The 18636-nt window shown below is 44.1% G+C and overlaps 1 protein-coding gene across 14 annotated transcripts in view; it reads right to left on the reverse strand.

Annotated features, from left to right (window-relative positions):
• The window catches only part of fars2 (phenylalanyl-tRNA synthetase 2, mitochondrial), a 509243-nt gene that overhangs the window by 411100 nt on the left and 79507 nt on the right, over nt 1–18636 (reverse strand). Inside the window, exon 1 of one of the 14 annotated variants that reach the window (XM_041183495.1) lies at nt 1151–1338. The exons of the other annotated variants lie outside the window; for them this stretch is intronic. The gene's annotated coding sequence lies outside the window, so the exon portion shown is untranslated. Of the gene's footprint in view, nt 1–1150; nt 1339–18636 lie in introns of those variants that run through there. 14 annotated transcript variants of the gene reach the window in all.

Genomic DNA, 18636 nt, shown 5'->3' on the forward strand with positions numbered 1-18636 from the left:
ACTCTACTGAATGCCTCCAATATCTCAGCCTAATGTTCTCCCACCTCTTGCTATAGCTCAAGCATCTTGTCTAAGACTGCTTCTAGAGGTTCGTCATCCGACTCGGACTTTGAAGGGGCTTCTTCCACAGCAGTCCTCCGAGTTCCAGTGAGATTGGCTCTCCCTGCCCCCTCCTGCTGCAGAAACATGTCTGCGCGGTGAGCACCATCATATGAGAGCCTGTCTGAACTAGTTCTCATACCCACTGAGGTGTATGTCTCTGAGCGTGCAGAGGGTGCAGGTGAATCCTGTGATGGCTCTACAAGTGCAATCTCATTGTCATCCTCATCATCCTCACTCCTCTGTGGGCTGGAGCTTGTGGTGAAGTCGGGTTTGGGGTCTGTCCTCACCTTCTTCTTGCTGGCACCTGTAATTGCGAGAGGCAAGAGCGAGTGACTGTATGGACTGCATCCAACATGGCACCACGCATTCCCTTAGGTTTCTAGGTATAGACATGAAGCATTGTTCCTTACTGGATAGAAGCCAGATGCCGAATTCTCTGTCTCCACATGCCTGGCCCCGATCCTCCCTTGCCAGCACAGCAGCCCCATCTTCATATGGCATGAGCTGCCTGAGTTGAGCCATGCCCCCTCCAATCCTCTCTCTCTGTCTCTCGCTTGTTGTGCGCCAACTTCTCCTGCACAAGGAGAGAAGATGGTTGGAGAGCACTTGGGATGTAGGTGGCATACACATGCTGCCAGTTGACAGTAGCAACCTACTGGGTACTGTATGCCATGTGAAAGATACACTGCAGTGAATCCACTAGGGTTCTTTGGCAGAACCCTCCAGAGCAGTGAGCTCATGCAGATAGGAGGATAAGGCATGAGGAGGCATGGGATCAGCTGTGCTTGCTGGTGGCCTCAAAGCCAGAACACCACTCACCATCCCCCTCGACCTTTTCACAATATGAGCTCTTTGTGTGGCAGGGTCAAGGACCCATGGTCGCCTCTCTACCTGAAAACCACATAGACTGCAGTTGGCTATGAGGTATCAATGCATCATGTTGAAAAGCCCAATATGCATGGGCAGCACAGAAGGTGGACTTGCCGTAAGGCCCATGTCCCAATTCCCACTCTGTGAGGTGAGTTTGAACAGTAAAGGGATCACTTACCCTCAGATGAGGTCATTCATCCTTTTCCTGCACTGCTGGGTTGTCCTCTAGTGCATAACATTCACACTCACCACCTTGGCAACTGCCTCCCATGCAGGGTTGGTGATTCGGGTGGACTTCCTCCTTCTACCCCTGGGGTAGAGGACATCCCTCCTGTCCTCCACTACATTCAGCAGTACTTCCAGGGATGCATTGCTGAATCTTGGTACTGGTGGTGCCTCGGGTATCCAAGCCATTTCCTGGGCTGCAGTTCAGAGTGGGATAAAAATGAAGCTGTCCGGTCACATTTCAATTATGGTGCCCGGATATGAAAGTAGGGCGTGTGACTTACTATAGATAAAAACAAAAAAACTGCGGATGCTGGAAATCCAAAACAAACACAGAATTACCTGGAAAAACTCAGCAGGTCTGGCAGCATCGGCGGAGAAGAAAAGAGTTGACGTTTCGAGTCCTCATGACCCTTCGACAGAACTTGAGTTCGAGTCCAAGAAAGAGTTGAAATATAAGCTGGTTTAAGGTGTGTGTGTGGGGGGGCGGAGAGATAGAGAGACAAAGAGGTGGAGAGGGGGGTGGGGGTGTGTGGTTGTAGGGACAAACAAGCAGTGATAGAAGCAGATCATCAAAAGATGTCAACGACAATAGTACAAGAGAACACATAGGTGTTAAAATTAAAGTTGGTGATATTATCTAAATGAATGTGCTAATTAAGAATGGATGGTAGGGCACTCAAGGTATAGCTCTAGTGGGTTTTTTTTTATATATAATGGAAATAGGTGGGAAAAGGAAAATCTTTATAATTTATTGGAAAAAAAAAGGGAAGGGGGAAACAGAAAGGGGGTGGGGATGGGGGAGGGAGCTTACGACCTAAAGTTGTTGAATTCAATATTCAGTCCGGAAGGCTGTAAAGTCCCTAGTCGGAAGATGAGGTGTTGTTCCTCCAGTTTGCGTTGGGCTTCACTGGAACAATGCAGCAAGCCAAGGACAGACATGTGGGCAAGAGAGCAGGGTGGAGTGTTGAAATGGCAAGCGACAGGGAGGTTTGGGTCATTCTTGCGGACAGACCGCAGGTGTTCTGCAAAGCGGTCGCCCAGTTTACGTTTGGTCTCTCCAATGTAGAGGAGACCACATTGGGAGCAACGGATGCAGTAGACTAAGTTGGGGGAAATGCAAGTGAAATGCTGCTTCACTTGAAAGGAGTGTTTGGGTCCTTGGACGGTGAGGAGAGAGGAAGTGAAGGGGCAGGTATTGCATTTTTTGCGTGGGCATGGGGTGGTGCCATAGGAGGGGGTTGAGGAGTAGGGGGTGATGGAGGAGTGGACCAGGGTGTCCCGGAGGGAGCGATCCCTACGGAATGCCGATAAGGGGGGTGAAGGGAAGATGTGTTTGGTGGTGGCATCATGCTGGAGTTGGCGGAAATGGCGGAGGATGATCCTTTGAATGCGGAGGAGAAGGCGTGAGGGCGGATGCGCGGGAGATGGGCCGGACACGGTTGAGGGCCCTGTCAACGACCGTGGGTGGAAAACCTCGGTTAAGGAAGAAGGAGGACACGTCAGAGGAACTGTTTTTGAATGTAGCATCATCGGAACAGATGCGACAGAGGCGAAGGAACTGAGAGAATGGGATGGAGTCCTTAAAGGAAGCGGGGTGTGAGGAGCTGTAGTCGAGATAGCTGTGGGAGTCGGTGGGTTTGTAATGGATATTGGTGGACAGTCTATCACCAGAGATTGAGACAGAGAGGTCAAGGAAGGGAAGGGAAGTGTCAGAGATGGACCACATGAAAATGATGGAGGGGTGGAGATTGGAAGCAAAATTAATAAATTTTTCCAAGTCCCGACGAGAGCATGAAGCGGCACCGAAGTAATCATCGATGTACCAGAGAAAGAGTTGTGGAAGGGGGCCGGAGTAGGACTGCAACAAGGAATGTTCCACATACCCCATAAAGAGACAGACATAGCTGGGGCCCATGCGGGTACCCATAGCCACATCTTTTATTTGGAGGAAGTGAGAGGAGTTGAAGGAGAAATTGTTCAGTGTGAGAACAAGTTCAGCCAGACGGAGGAGAGTAGTGGTGGATGGGGATTGTTCGGGCCTCTGTTCGAGGAAGAAGCTAAGGGCCCTCAGACCATCCTGGCGGGGGATGGAGGTGTAGAGGGATTGGACGTCCATGGTGAAGAGGAAGCGGTTGGGGCCAGGGAACTGGAAATTGTTGATGTGACGTAAGGTGTCAGAGGAATCATGGATGTAGGTGGGAAGGGACTGGACAAGGGGAGAGAGAAGGGAGTCAAGATAACGAGAAATGAGTTCTGTGGGGCAGGAGCAAGCTGAGACGATCGGTCTACCGGGGCAGTTCTGTTTGTGGATTTTGGGTAGGAAATAGAAGCGGGCCGTCCGAGGTTGGGCGACTATCAGGTTGGAAGCTGTGGGAGGGAGAGCCCCAGAGGAGATGAGGTCAGTGACAGTCCAGGAAACAATGGCTTGATGTTCAGTGGTGGGGTCATGGTCCAGGGAGAGGAAGGAGGAAGTGTCTGTGAGTTGACGCTCAGCCTCCGCGAGGTAGAGGTCAGTGCGCCAGACAACAACAGCACCACCCTTGTCAGCGGGTTTGATGACAATGTCAGGGTTGGACCTGAGAGAATGGAGTGCAGTAAGTTCAGAGAGAGACAGGTTAGAATGGGTGAGAGGAGCAGAGAAATTGAGACGACTAATGTCGCGCCGACAGTTCTCAATGAAAAGATCGAGAGAAGGTAAGAATCCAGAGGGAGGGGTCCAGGTGGAGGGAGAATATTGGAGATGGGTAAAAGGATCCATTGAACTGGGAGAGGACTCCTGCCCAAAGAAGTGAGCCTGGAGACGAAGACGGCGGAAGAAGAGTTCAGTATCATGCCGAGCCCGAAATTCATTGAGGTGAGGGCATAAGGGTATGAAACTAAGTCCTTTGCTGAGCACTGAATGTTCAGCATCGGAGAGGGGAAGGTCAGGGGGTATAGTGAATACACGGCTGGGGTTGGGTTTGGAAGAAAGGGTGGGGACGGAGGGACAGGCAGGGGTGGAGGGTCCTAGATGGGTGTTGGTGTCGATGAGTTGTTGGAGCTTGCGTTCCTTAGCACTTGAGAGAAAGAGAAAAAGTTTCTAGTTGAGGCGTCGGATGAGCCGAAGGCTAAAATGAAACTGGGGGCACGCGCAGCTTTGAAAAAGGGTACGGCGGTGCTGCTGGAGGGAGAGGTCGAGTGTGTTCATATGGCGGCGCATGGCACTGAGTGTGGACTTCAGAATGTGAGGGGAACAGCAGTCCGAGAAACGTTTTATGTCCCGGAGATACCTGTAATCCTGGGTGGGTTCGAAACATGAGGGGTGGAATTTCAGTTGAAATCCACGTGGGGTAAGTCGGAGACGGAGACAGTCACTGAGAAAGGATATTTTGTTCTCTTTCCTTAGCTGTTGTCCCCTCTTTTTCAAAAACCATCATCAATACCATCTTCCTCAAAATCCTACCCTCTGCCCCTCTGTCCTTACAAACTCTAATCCCATCTCGAACCTCCGTTTCGTCTCCAATAACTCTCCAGTTGTTGTCAGCTCACAAATCTGTTACCATCTTTCCTGCAACTCATGTTTCAACAAGAACAACAATTTATATTTACATAACGCCTTTAGCATGATAAAATATCCCAGGTGATAGAATACTGTCCGCTTGCCTAAATGAGATCAGTTCCAATAACACTCAAGAAGCTCGACACCATTGATGACTCCTCAGATACTGAAGCAGACTGTGTCCATCTGCAGTAACACCTCAACAACATTCAGGCTTGGGTTGATAAATAGCAAGTAACATTCACGCCACACCTGTGCCTAGCAATGACCATCTCCAACAAGAAAGAATCTTACCATCTCCCCTTGACTTCCAATGGCATTGCTATCGCTGAATCCCTCACTTTTGATATCCTGGGGGTTACCATTGACCAGAAACTGAACTAGACTAGCCATATAAATACTGTGGCTACAAGAGCAGGTCAGAGGCTGGGAATTCTGCAGCAAGTAACTCTCCTTCTGATTCCTCAAAGCCTTGTCACCAACTAATAGACACAAATCAGGAATATAATGGAATACTCTCCTCTTGCTTGGATGAGTGCGGCTCCAACAAGAAGCTTAACACCATCCAGGGCAAAGCAATCCACTTGATCAGCACTCCATCCACCAACTTAAACATTCAATCCCTCCACCACCAATGCACAGTGGCAGCACTCTGTACCATATGCAAGCTGTGCTGCTGCATCTCACAAGTTTCCTTCGATAGCACCTTTCAAACACATGACCTCAACCACCTAGAAAGACAAGGGCAGCAAATGCAGGTGATAGTGTTCCCATGCAAGTTCCCCTCCAAGCTACACACCATCCTGACCATATCACCGTTCCTTCACTGTTGCTGAGTCAAAATCCTGGAATTTCCTTCCTAACAGCACTGTAGATGCACCTACACCAGATGAACTACAGTGGTTCAAGAACAGATAGATGGGAACACCAGCATCTGGAAGTTCCCCTCCAAATCACTCACCATCCTGACTTGGGAATATATCGCCATTCCTTCACTGTCGCTGGGACAAATCCAGGGACTCCCTTCCCAACAGCACTGTGGGTGTACCTACATCACATGGACTGCAGAGGTTCAAGAAGGCAGCTCACCACCACCTTGCCAAAGTCAACTAGTGATGGGCAATAAATGCTGGCCCAGCCAATGAAGCCCACATCCCGTGAATTAATTAAAAAAAAACAGCTCACCACCACTTTCTGAAGGGCAATTGGGGTGGGCAATAAATGCTGGTCTTGCCAGCATTGCCCACATTCCATGAATGAATTAAAAAAATTAGGTCAGATGACCAAGAGTTTGGTCAATGAGGTATGTTTTAGGAAGCATCTTAAAGAAACAAAGTGAGTACAGAGACAGAGAGATGTAGGCAGGAAATTCCATAGCTTAGGGCCTAGGCAATGGAAGATATGGTCACCAAAGATAGGTGAAAATTGGGAACGCTAAAAAGACCAGAATAAGGTGACCGTAGGTTTCTCAGGGAGTTCTGGGGTTGGAGGAGATTATGGCTTTAGGAAGGAACGAGCCTATGAAGATAGTTGAAAACAAGGATGAGAATTTTAAAATAAAGACATTGTTGGCTGCGTATTAATGTAGGTCAGCGAGGACAGAGGTTATCGGTGAACAGGAATAACTGGAGGGGGTCAAGCATGGAGTTCCAAGAAGGATGTGCAGATTTGAGAGGCAACAATACATTCAAAGAATTTGGAGAGGAAAGGGAGGTTAGAGATGGGGCAGTAGTTTGCAAGAGAAATGTTGACAAGAAAGAATTTGCAAATGTTATCCCAAGAACACCACTCTAAGCAAAGAGTGCCTGGAAATTCCATGATATGGAAAACATTCCTTTAACAGTACTAATAAGTTTATAAAATCTAATCATTTTAATCTTGTTGTGATACTTTTAACAGTATTATATTCTACTTGCAATATCCATGTGGTTGACTTCTAATAACTATACATTAAACATAATCAAATTAAGAAGAGAAAATGTAATGAAAAATTATGCTTTCTACTGTTAAATGGAAAAATACAACAAAATAACTCTGGCACAAATCATATTTGAAATACTACTGGTACATTTTTCTTCAGATACTTTTTAATACTAACTCAGCTTCTTCTGTATGTTAAAAATTTGAACGAATATTTCAAGGATAATTGAGGGAAATTTGAAAGTACACAGAAAAGCTGAGACTATGAAATTCAAGCCATTGTTCTGCCATTTCTGTGCCATTTAATTTTCACAGGTACTAAAACAGGCATAGAAAATGGCATGAGGTTTAAAAGCTCCTTATCTGTGTTTCTCCTTCCTATCTTCGGATGGGAGGCTAAAAAAAAGTAATTAGATTGGCTCGAACAGAATGTAACCCTAGCTTATGTCATCTCTCTCATAATTTCACCCTTGGAGGTCAGATATCATTCTGGTAAAGCTACGTTGCATCCCCTCCAAGGCCAATATATCCTTCATCAGGATAGATGGGAGCTAAGGAGAGATTGTCAAAGATGTCATTGACACAAGGCAAAGGGAGTATTAATAGTAGTTGTGTCCATGTGTCTTGTGTCCATGACATCTTTGTCAGTCTCTCCTTAGACCCCACCTATTGCTGACCATCTACCCTACTTTACCTGCTCCATGCCCCCCCTTAAACAATATAAATTCTATCACTTTCCTACTTCTCTTTAGCTCTGAAGAGTCATACAGACTCGAAACATTAGCTCCATGTCTCTCTCCACAGATGCTGTCAGACCTGTTGAGTTCTTCCAGCATTTTCTATTTTTATTTCAGATTTCCAGCATCCGCAGTATTTTGCTTGTATCTTAGAGGGAAAAAGACTTGCATTTATATTGGGAGTAGGTGGAATGTGGAGTTGAGGTTACAATCAGATCAGCCATGATCTCATTGAATGGCGGAACAGGTTCCTGCTCCTAATTCGTACGCTCGTATGTTCATATATATATATTTCAAAACCTCAGGACATCTCAAACCACTTTACAATGAAGTAGTTTGGTTATGTAGGAAACATAGCAGCTAATTTATGCACACAGCCAGCAATGTGATAATCTCCAGATTGTCTGTTTTTGAATGTTGATTGAAGGATAAATATTGGTCAAGACACTGGGGATAACAATCAACTTTAGAAATACATGTCAGAGGTAGCTGTGGTCAGCTGCTTTTCTCAGCAGGCTAAGTGGGTCATTATAAGGCATATTGTATTTGGTTTCTGCGACATTAAGCATGATGAGCCAGGTAGTTTTCACTCATTCGACACTTAATTTTTCCTTCCAAATGTTAGCTTTCTTTTGTGTTAAGTTAATTGATCTCAGACAGGTCAACAATTAAAGTGTTACAAAGGGCATCAGTGCCACTGAACTAGGGAAGAGAAAAATCAAGCTTGATCCACAACCATGTAGTGCTGCTATCCAGTGACTTCCCCTTCCCATCATCCCAGTCGCTCCTGCCAAGTAGACATCAACTTCAGATGATAACAACATTGGAGTCTGGCATGGTGCCTTCCACAGGAATAACATGTTTTGAATAACCTTCTAATGCTCGCTGCTTTTGCTAAAAAATGGCAACTTAGGAAAAGTAGTGAAACAAGGAACATAGAAAATAGGAGCAAAAGTAGGTCATTTGGCTCTTCGAACCTGCTCCACCATTCATTATGATGATATGCTGATCCTCTACCTCAACGCCGTACTCCCGCACTCTCCCCACCCCCGTGGATGCCTTTAGAGTCTAGAAAGCTATCTATCTCCTTCTTAAATATATTCAGTGACTTGGCCTCCACAGGCTTCTATGGTAGAGAATTCCATAGGTTCACCACCCTCTGAGTGAAGAAGTTTCTCCTCATTCAATCCTAAATGGTCTACCCTGTATCCTGAAACTGTGACCCCTTTTTCTAGACCATCCCCAGCCAGAGGAAACATCATCGCTGCATCCAGTTTGTCCATTCCTGTCAGAATTTTATACATTTCAATGAGATCCCCTTTCATTCTGCTAAACTCCAGTGAATACAGGCCTAGTCAGCCCAATCTCACCTCATACAACGATCCTGCCATCAGTCAACCCTGCCAATTTGGTTGTTGATTCTGCTATGTAATTCAAACAATACACAAAGGAAAACTAAGCATGTTCTCAGTACTTTAGATAAACTGAGATCATAGTCTCTGTAGTCTGTCGCAAATGCATCATCATTGCATTCTTGTACTGACCCCAGTCCTTTGACCACCAAGTTGTCTGGTAGCCGTTTGATGTATTCATTACATATGCAAGTTGTAAGTTACTAGAATATGTTGTGCACCATAAATTATTATAATGTGGCTGATGTTAAGTCTTGATTATTTCATCTTATTGGGGTAATATTGTCACTGTAATTAGGCTTCATAGGTATATAATTCTGGTGAAAAGACATGGCTAAAAATGATGGGGAGATGTTGGCATACTGGTAATGTTACTGGCCCAATATTGCAGAGGCCCAGGCTAATGGTTTGCAGACATGAGTTCAAATGCCACCACTGCAGCTGGTGAAATTTAAATTTAATGCTTGCTAGTCTAAGTAATGATGACCATGAAACTACCATTAGGGAGGGAAATCTGCCATCCTTACCGGTCTGATCTAGAAGTGACTCCAGACCCACAGGACTGTGGTTGATTCTGAAATAGCTTAGTAAGCCATTGAGTTCAGGGGCAGTTAGCGATGGGCAACAAGTGCTGGCCTTGTCACTGATGCCCACGTCTCATGAAAGAATAAAAAAAAGTGTTGTACAGTTGTTGAAGTTGCTGCACTGAACTGAAAACTGAACATCATATATATAATCCCACAGATTCTAACTCTGAAATTTATAGCTGAATGGGTGAATGCAATATTAGAACACTGTTTCACTTCTTTTCCAAGATCCCCCTTTTTTTTACAGATTGGACTCTTGCTACTCACACAACTGTTTTAAGATGCTTCAAGGAGATTTAGACAGGTTGACTGAGTGGGCAAATACATGGCAGATGCAGTATAACATGGATAAGGGTGAAGTTATCCACTTTCGTAAGAAAAACGGAATGGCAGAGTATTACTTAAATGGTGATAGATTGGGAAATGTTGATGTGCAAAGGGACCTGGGTGTCCTTGTACACCAATCAATGAAAGCAAGCATGCAGGTGCAGTAAGCAGTTAAGAAGACAAATGGTATGTTGGCCTTCATTGCGAGAGGACTTCAGTAGAGGAGCAAGGATGAATTGCTGCAGCTGTACAGAGCCTTGGTGGGACCACACCTGAGTATCGTGTGCAGTTTTAGTCTCCCTACCTAAGAAAGGATATACTCGCCATAGAGAGGGTGTAGCAAATGTTCACCAGACTGATTGTAAAAATCTGCTATCGATGTCTTAACTCGCACCATCTCCTATCTCACCTGTGCTTGTTAACTGACTGACACTGGCTATCAGTCAAGCAAAGTCTTGATCTTAAAATTCTCACCCTTGTTTTCAAATCCCTCCATGGCTTCATCCCTCCCAATTTCTGTAATCTCCTCCAACCTCACAAACCTCTGAGATGTCTGCTCTCATCTAATTCTGGCCTCTTGTGCATACCTACTGGTGGCCATGCCTTCAGTTGCCTAGCCTCCAAGCTATGGAATATCCTCCCTATACCTTTCTGCTTCTCTACCTCATTCGCCAGCTTTAAGAGGTGCTTTAAAACCTCTCTCTCTCTGACCAGGCTTTTGGTCATCTGACTTAATACCTCCTTATTTGGCCCAGTTTCAAACTTTGTTTTATAATGTCCTATGAAGCACCTTGTACATTCTATTACATTTAAGGCACCATGTAAATATAAGTTGTTGTTGTATAAGTTCACCCACCCTACTTATTGCAGTGGGTGTTAATTATTGAGTTTTTCAACCTATTAACTGAACTAATGTTTCCATCGGGCACATGTATATCTAACTCTGAACAAAAGAAAATCAATAGGTCAAGATTATACGACGCAACTAAATTCACAAACTGAATGATTCATTTTTGTTGCAGCTGTCTGAGAGGGTTTGAGTCAAAAGTCAACTACTATCACCGTCACCCCACACACTTCTGATTCAGAACAAGACAGCCATGGAAGCGGGCTACCATCTGCTTACAGGGGTGATATGAGATAGACCCAACCAAATATACATAATAAAAAAAGTTAAGAATTTATGGGGAAAAAAGATAACAGGATAGAGGACACCAAACTAAACAAAGGAAAGGCTCAATAAAACTTTACACAATGCAAAGTGTTTGGCAAAAACTGAGGGAAATACATTCAAAATATACTACTTATTTTACATACAGGTTTTTTTGAGCTTTTTCTGTGCATCAAGGAGAGGGATATGGGTGCTGGGAACTTTTCCGCTTTGGGCAACCAATAATGGCACCAAGCTCCTTTGTTATTCCCAATAACCTGCCATATTAAAAACCTCAGATGAGCATTCTCCATTGGGACTGTATGATTTACTCCACTTCACATTCCTGGCCAATCTTCTGTGCCTATTGGATGAAATGTACTGCTAATTTGTAGCAATAATAGTGTTATGCTGAGGACCCTCACCTGCCATGAATTGTGCTGAAACTTCCTCATAACATTTCATGTAGTATTCCTACAACAAGCAAAACAGATTTTTATCCCATCAGCCGAGGCGAGATTAAAATCCAGGGCTCAGAGGTGAAAACGTCATGCCCTAAACCGAATTAGCTAATTCCCTAAAAATATATCATTTGAATGTAAGATTCTTTATCCGTGTTAAAGTAGGTTACTCTGCAACTCTGCATTTGCACCAAATCCTCAAGATTATTGGCAGTATCTTTCATTTCTCTGCCTTTTCTTTTCAGATCTAAAGAATATCTAAATGTATAACAAAATAAATATTGAATGCACTTTTTAAGATACATAGTAAATTACTCCCCTCCTCCACCCAGGGGGTTAAACGTATTTCAATATCTTGAATCCCGTACACCAGTTCTACAAGTTAAATTAAAACTTGCTTTTATGTAAAAATGAGTCAATATGTGTAATTTCATTATTTTTGCAACACAATAGAATTTGAACAATCAATTGGATATGTAAACCCTACTGCGTTTTTTTAGAAAAAAATTCTTCCTGAAGTAGACAAGTGATATTTCTGGCATTTTTGCATAGTCCAAAAGGGCAAAAGGTATGCTTTTAGACTGAATTAAATTTAAGAAAATTCCAATATATGGAGAGATTAACTGCATGCTTCAAAAGCTAAAGAGATAGTATACAATGCGGCGAAGAGCAGTGGATTGGGAAGCCTACAAAGACCAACAGAGGACAACTAAAAAAGAAATAAGGAGGAAGAAGATTAAATATGAGGGTAAACTAGCCAGTAATATAAAAGAAGATTGCAAGAGATTTTTTTAGATATATAGAGGGTAAGAGAGTGGCAAAAGTGGACATTGGGCTGCTGGAAAATGACGCTGGAGAAGTTGTGGTGGGGAACAAGGAAATGGCGGAGGAACTGAATAGGTACTTTGCGTCAGTCTTTACAGTGGAAGACACGAGCAACATCCCCAAAGTTCCAGTGAGTCGGGGGGGCAGAGGTGAGTATGGTGGCCATTACCAAGGAGAAGGTGCTAGGAAAACTGAAAGGTCTGAAGGTGGATAAATCACCTGGACCAGATGGATTACACCCTAGAGTTCTGAAGGAGATAGCTGAAGAGATAGTGGAGGCATTAGTGGCGATCTTTCAGGAATCACTCGAGTCAGGGAGGGTCCCAGAGGACTGAAAAATCGCTAATGTAACCCCCCTGTTTAAGAAGGGAGTGAAGCAAAAGATGGGAAATTACAGGCCGATTAGCCTGACCTCGGTCATTGGTAAGATTTTAGAGTCCATTATTAAGGATGAGATTTCAGAATACTTGGAAGTGCATGGTAAAATCGGGCAAAGTCAGCATGGTTTCATCAAGGGGAGGTCATGCCTGACAAACCTGTTAGAATTCTTTGAGGAGGTAACGAGTAGGTTAGACAAAGGAGTGCCAATGGATGTTATCTACTTGGACTTCCAGAAGGCCTTTGACACAGGAGGCTGCTCAGTAAGATAACAGCCCATGGTGTTAAGAGGCAAGGTACTTGCATGGATAGAAGATGGGCTGTCTGGCAGAAGGCAGAGAGTGGGGATAAGGGGGTCCTTCTCAGGATGGCGGCCGGTGACTAGTGAAGTTCCGCAGGGGTCAGTGTTGGGACCACAACTTTTCACTTTATACATTAATGATCTAGATGAAGGAACTGAGGGCATCCTGGCTAAGTTTGCAGATGATACAAAGATAGGTGGAGGGACAGGTAGTATTGAGGAGGCGGGGAGGCTGCAGAAGGATTTGGACAGATTAGGAGAATGGGCAAAGAAGTGGCAAATGGAATACAACTTGGGGAAGTGTGAGGTCATGCACTTTGGTAGGAAGAATAGAGGCAGACTATTTTCTAAATGGGGAGAGAATTCAGAAATCTGGAGTGCAAAGGGACTTGGGAGTCCTAGTCCAGGATTCTCTTAAGGTTAACTTGCAGCTTGAGTCGGTAGTTTGGAAGGCAAATGCAATGTTGGCATTTATTTTGAGAGGACTAGAATATAAAAGCAGGGATGTGCTGCTGAGGCTTTATAAGGTTCTGGTCAGACCACACTTAGAATATTGTGAGCAATTTTGGGCCCCGTATCTCAGGAAAGATGTTCTGGCCCTGGAGAGGGTCCAGAGGAGGTTTACGAGAATGATCCCAGGAATGAAAGGCTTAACATATGAGGAACGTTTGAGGACTCTGGGTCTATACTCGATGGAGTTTAGAAGGATGATGGGGGATCAGATTGAAACTTACAGAATACTGAAAGGCCTGGATAGAGTGGACATGGGGAAGATGTTTCCATTAGTAGGAGAGACTAGGACCCGAGGGCACAGGCTCAGAGTAAAGGGAAGACCTTTTAGAACAGAGATGAGGAGAAACTTCTTTAGCCAGAGTGGTGGATCTATGGAATTCATTGCCACAGAAGGCTGTGGAGGCCAGGTCATTGAGTGTATTTAAGACCGAGATAGATAGGTTCTTGATTGGTAAGAGGATCAAAGGTTACAGGGAGAAGGCGGGAGAATAGGGTTGAGAAACTTATCAGCCATGATTGAATGGCAAAGCAGACTCAATGCGCCGAATGGCCTAATTTCTGCTCCTATCTTATGGTCTTCATTGGCAAAAAATGAATTAGTAACTTAAAGGAGCCCCACATAAAACAATAAAGATTTGAAGATGTAGAGCTGCACACGTACTGTACTTAGATCATACAATAGGTTTGTTCTACTGTATATGAAATAGTAAAACATAACTGGGTATGAGAAAAAAGAATTAAAAGGGATTAAACAAAACAGTGATAAAATTAAACTACTTAGTCGAATGACCATATAAAATTTCTCACTTCAGCCTTTTGTTAGGGGTGCCAACTCTCCTAGATCTACCAGTTTTCTCTGGAATGGGTCATAAATCTCTCAGGTCATGCACTTCATATCTTCTGCTGCAGTAATTAGTGCTGTCTTTGACCACCCACACTCCTATCCCACTCACCCCCCACCCCCCACCCCCCCACCAACCCCCACAGCCGCCTCTGAGGAGCACCAGGACCAATGATGTGCCTAGAACATTTGGGAATCAATGAGAAATTCAGAAGTCAATAGTTGGTGGGGGATACGAAGGAAAGAAAAATAAGAGCTTTGTCTACATTAAGTCCCATTATTTTTTCCATGTTTTAAAGATAATAAACTGAATAAGCTCCTTGCCTTGATTTATTTTTAGATTCCCTTGTCCACTTTCCCCACTGTGAAAACAGATGCAAAGTACATATCTAATAAGTCTGCCCTTTATTATCCACTATCGACTTGTCTGTATCTATTTTAATGAGCCTGCATCTACTCTCTCTTAATATACTTATAAATACTTTTGATGCTAGCTTTGATATTGTTTGCAAGGTTTTCTTAAACATATTCCATTTATACACTCATTATTCCTTGGATTCCTTTGCTGTTTATAGTTTTCCCAGTCCACTGGATTTTCAGTTTTTCTTGCATTTATTTAAGTCTTTTAGTTTAATAGTGTCTCTTGCCTCATTTGTTGAAGATGGTTGTGTAACTACATGGCAGCATCCTCTACTACTATCATCCAAAGAGGTTGTGAACTAGCTACCGGGCAGTGGGTGTAAGGAGAACAGCAACAAGGGTATGCTTTAGTCATAAGCACGTGTCGGTGCAGAATCGATGGGCCGAGGGACTGCAAACACAATTGGGCAGGGAAAAAACTAAGCATCTCTAATGTTTTCTGTTTTCTTTTCCATTTTTCAAATATCTCTGCTGCATGTTCTCACATTACAAACACCACATAGAGCCTGCGCGCTTAAGCACCTGCTGCATATTCTAGCAAAGTAAATAAAGCATTCAGTGTAAAGTGCTCCCCAACTGCTTCATTTTTTAAAAACCACAGGTACCCAAACTGGTAGAGGAGAACACTGGCTCAGTACAAAAAGAGTTCTTTTACATAAGACAAAACATTAATTCAGAGGTCCCCACCCTCTCCCAGCTTTGTGGCATAGAATGTTGTTAGCAAAACAAAACACTTCACAAGATCTTCTCCGCCGATGCTGCCAGACCTGCTGAGTTTTTCCAGGTAATTCTGTTTTTGTTCACAATTTTATACTCTAGACTTGTACTGGGGAAAGCAAACACAACTACATTTAAATGTTTGCAGTCCCAGCTACCCTTTCATGTTCACAGATTTAGCCTCTCGGAAAATAGTAGGTAAAAGCCAACAGAGCGTGGCTTTGATCTCAAGCTAAGCAATGATACTGTTCTATATCTGGCCATTAGTAGGGCTACAAAAGCAACCTAGGATAAGTGCGTTTCAGATTCTTCTGCAGAAAAATATCTGGCCTTAACTCAATGTCCATGTGAAAGTGGCAGATGTAAATTCATTTCCAACCACTCTGTAGCATAACACACTGAAGTTGCAATGTTGTACGTCACCTGGAACCTTTGTACTAGATATGATTGTTACGGGTATTACTTTCAACAGCATTGCTCAGTTTAAAATAGTATTTAGATAAGTAACATTTAGACACCTGCAAGATATATATAAAATGTGAAATGTGTGCATTTATTGTCGTGGACAGAATGTATTTGCTCTCTTACTGCCTGTAATCAGCATGTTTTGTATGGAAGGAGGTGTGTCATCTCTTACCCTTTGCATATGTATTCCAATTAAATAATTCAGCAGCAAGTTTGTTGTGGGTTTTAAAATAAAGAAGGTGATTTACTTTTTCACACTTACCCTGAATTAATGTAATGCCACACACTCGGTCTCTCTCTCTGTCTCACACACACACACACGCATGCACAGATTGGATACATGTAAATTTAGTGCACTTTTACAGATTACAGTTCATTCAATCTCTGATTGATGATTTCTGGTCACCCATCTGACAGGCCTGTAGTTTCTTAAATGGATTTGATGATTTAAAGTTGAAATAACAGTGTGGTAAAGCGAAGAGTTCCCAGCAGGTTGCAAAATATCGTGCAGTCAAATTTCTAGGAAGTTAGTTCTCAGGTGAACTTTGAAACTGAAACAGGTTCAGCACTTTGGTTGCTTGATGACTTGCAACTAGTTCCATAGGGCGGAATCATTCCACATTTGCACAAAGTGTGAAAGCGGGCGGGAAAAAGGATGGTTTACCCACAGGCCACAATGGCAGGTTTTCGCACCATATTATCCCAGAGCAGAATCACAGAATCACAGTGCAGAAGAGGCCCTTTGGCCCATCGAGTCTGCACCGACATGTGAGAAACACCTGACCTACCTACCTAATCCCATTTACAAGCACTTGGCCCATAGCCTTGAATGTTATAACATGCCAAGTGCTCATCCAGGTACTTTTTAAAGGATGTGAAGCAAATCACCTCCACCACCTTCCCAGGCAGTGCATTCCAGACCGTCACCACCCTCTGGGTAAAAAAGGTTTTTCCTCACATCCCCCCTAAACCTCCTGCCCCTCACCTTGAACTTATGCCCCCTTGTGACTGACCCTTCAACTAAGGGGAACAGCTGCTCCCTATCCACCCTGTCCATGCCCCTCATAATCATGTACACCTCCATCAGGTCGCCCCTCAGTCTTCTCTGCTCCAACAAAAACAACCCAAGTCTATCCAACCTCTCTTCATAACATAAATGTTTCATCCCAGGAATCACCTCTGCACCCCCTCCAGTACAATCACATTCTTCTTATAATGTGGCGACCGGAACTGTGCACAGTACTCCAGCTGTGGCCTCACCAAGGTTCTACACAACTCCAATATGACCTCCCTACTATTGTAATCTATGCCTCGATTGATAAAGGCAAGTGTCCCATATGCCTTTTTCACCACCCCACTAACATGTCCCTCTGCCTTCAGAGATCTATGGACACACACGCAAAGGTCCCTTTGTTCCTCAGAACTTCCTAGTGTCATGCTGTTCATTGAATACTTCCTTGTCAAATTACTCCTTCCAAAGTGTATCACCTCACACTTTGCAGGGTTAAATTCCACCTGCCACTTATCTGCCCTTTTGACCATCCCGTCTATATCTTCCTGTAGCCCAAGACACTCAACCTCACTGTTAACCACCTCGCCAATCTTTGTGTCATCCGCAAAATTACTAATCCTACCACCCACATAGTCATCTGTGACGTTTATATAAATGACAATTAATAGAGGACCGAGGACAGATCCCTGTGGTACGCCACTGGACACTGGCTTCCAGTCACTAAAGCATCCTTCTGTTATCATCCTCTGCCTCCTACAACTAAGCCAATTTTGAATCCACCTTATCAAATTACCCTGTATCCCATGTACCTTTGCCTTCTTTATAAGTCTCCCATGTGGGACCTTGTCAAAGGCTTTGCTGAAATCCATATAAACTACATCAACTGCACTCCCCTCATCTACACACCTGGTCACCCCCTCAAAACATTCAATCAAATTTGTTGGGCGTGACCTCCGTCTGACAAAGCCATGCTGACTATCCCTGATCAAACCTTGACTCTCCAAGTGGAGATCGATGCTCTCCTCCAGAACTCGCTCCAATAGTTCCGCTACCACTGACGTGAGACTCACTGGCCTGTAGTTTCCTGGTTTATCTCTACAACCTTTCTTAAATAGCAGAACCACATTAGCTGTTCTCCAGTCCTCTGGCACCTCCAGAGAGGAATTTCATATTCAGGTCAGAGTCTCTGCGATCTCCTCCCTTGCCTCCCTCAGCAGTCTGGGACACAAATCATCTGGATCTGGAGATTTGTCCACTTTTAAGTCTGCCAACACCTCCAATACCTTGTCACTTCCTATATCAATTTGCTTAAGACCTTTAAAATCTCTCTCCCCAAGTTCGATACCTTCATCCTCATTCTCTTGGGTGAAAACGGACATTAAGTATTCATTCAACACTGTAGCGATGTCCTCTGGCTCCACCCATAGATTGCCCCCTTGATCCCTTATGGGCCCTACTCTTTCCCTGGTTATCCTCTTCCCATTGATATACTTATAGAATATCTTGCGATTTTCCCTACTTTTACCAGCCGGAGCTTTCTCATATCCCCTCTTTGCTCTCCTAATTGCTTTCTTAAGCTCCAACCTGCACTGTCTGTACTCCACTAATGCCTTTGCTGATTTGCTTCCCTTGTACCTGCTAAAAGCCTCTCCTTTCCTTCTCATTGTAACCACTGCAGCCCACTTCATTAATAATGCATTCCCAGGAAACACGCCAGGTCATTGGTGAAGCGGCCTCTGATTCAACCACTCCAATGTTATCTCAGGCCTTCAGTAATCCAGGCGCTATCTATAAAGGGTGCCCCTGCACAAAGCGAGTACTCTCTAAGGGAT

Source organism: Carcharodon carcharias, chromosome 3, assembly GCF_017639515.1.
Source record: "Carcharodon carcharias isolate sCarCar2 chromosome 3, sCarCar2.pri, whole genome shotgun sequence".
Classification (NCBI taxonomy): Eukaryota; Metazoa; Chordata; class Chondrichthyes; order Lamniformes; family Lamnidae; genus Carcharodon; species Carcharodon carcharias.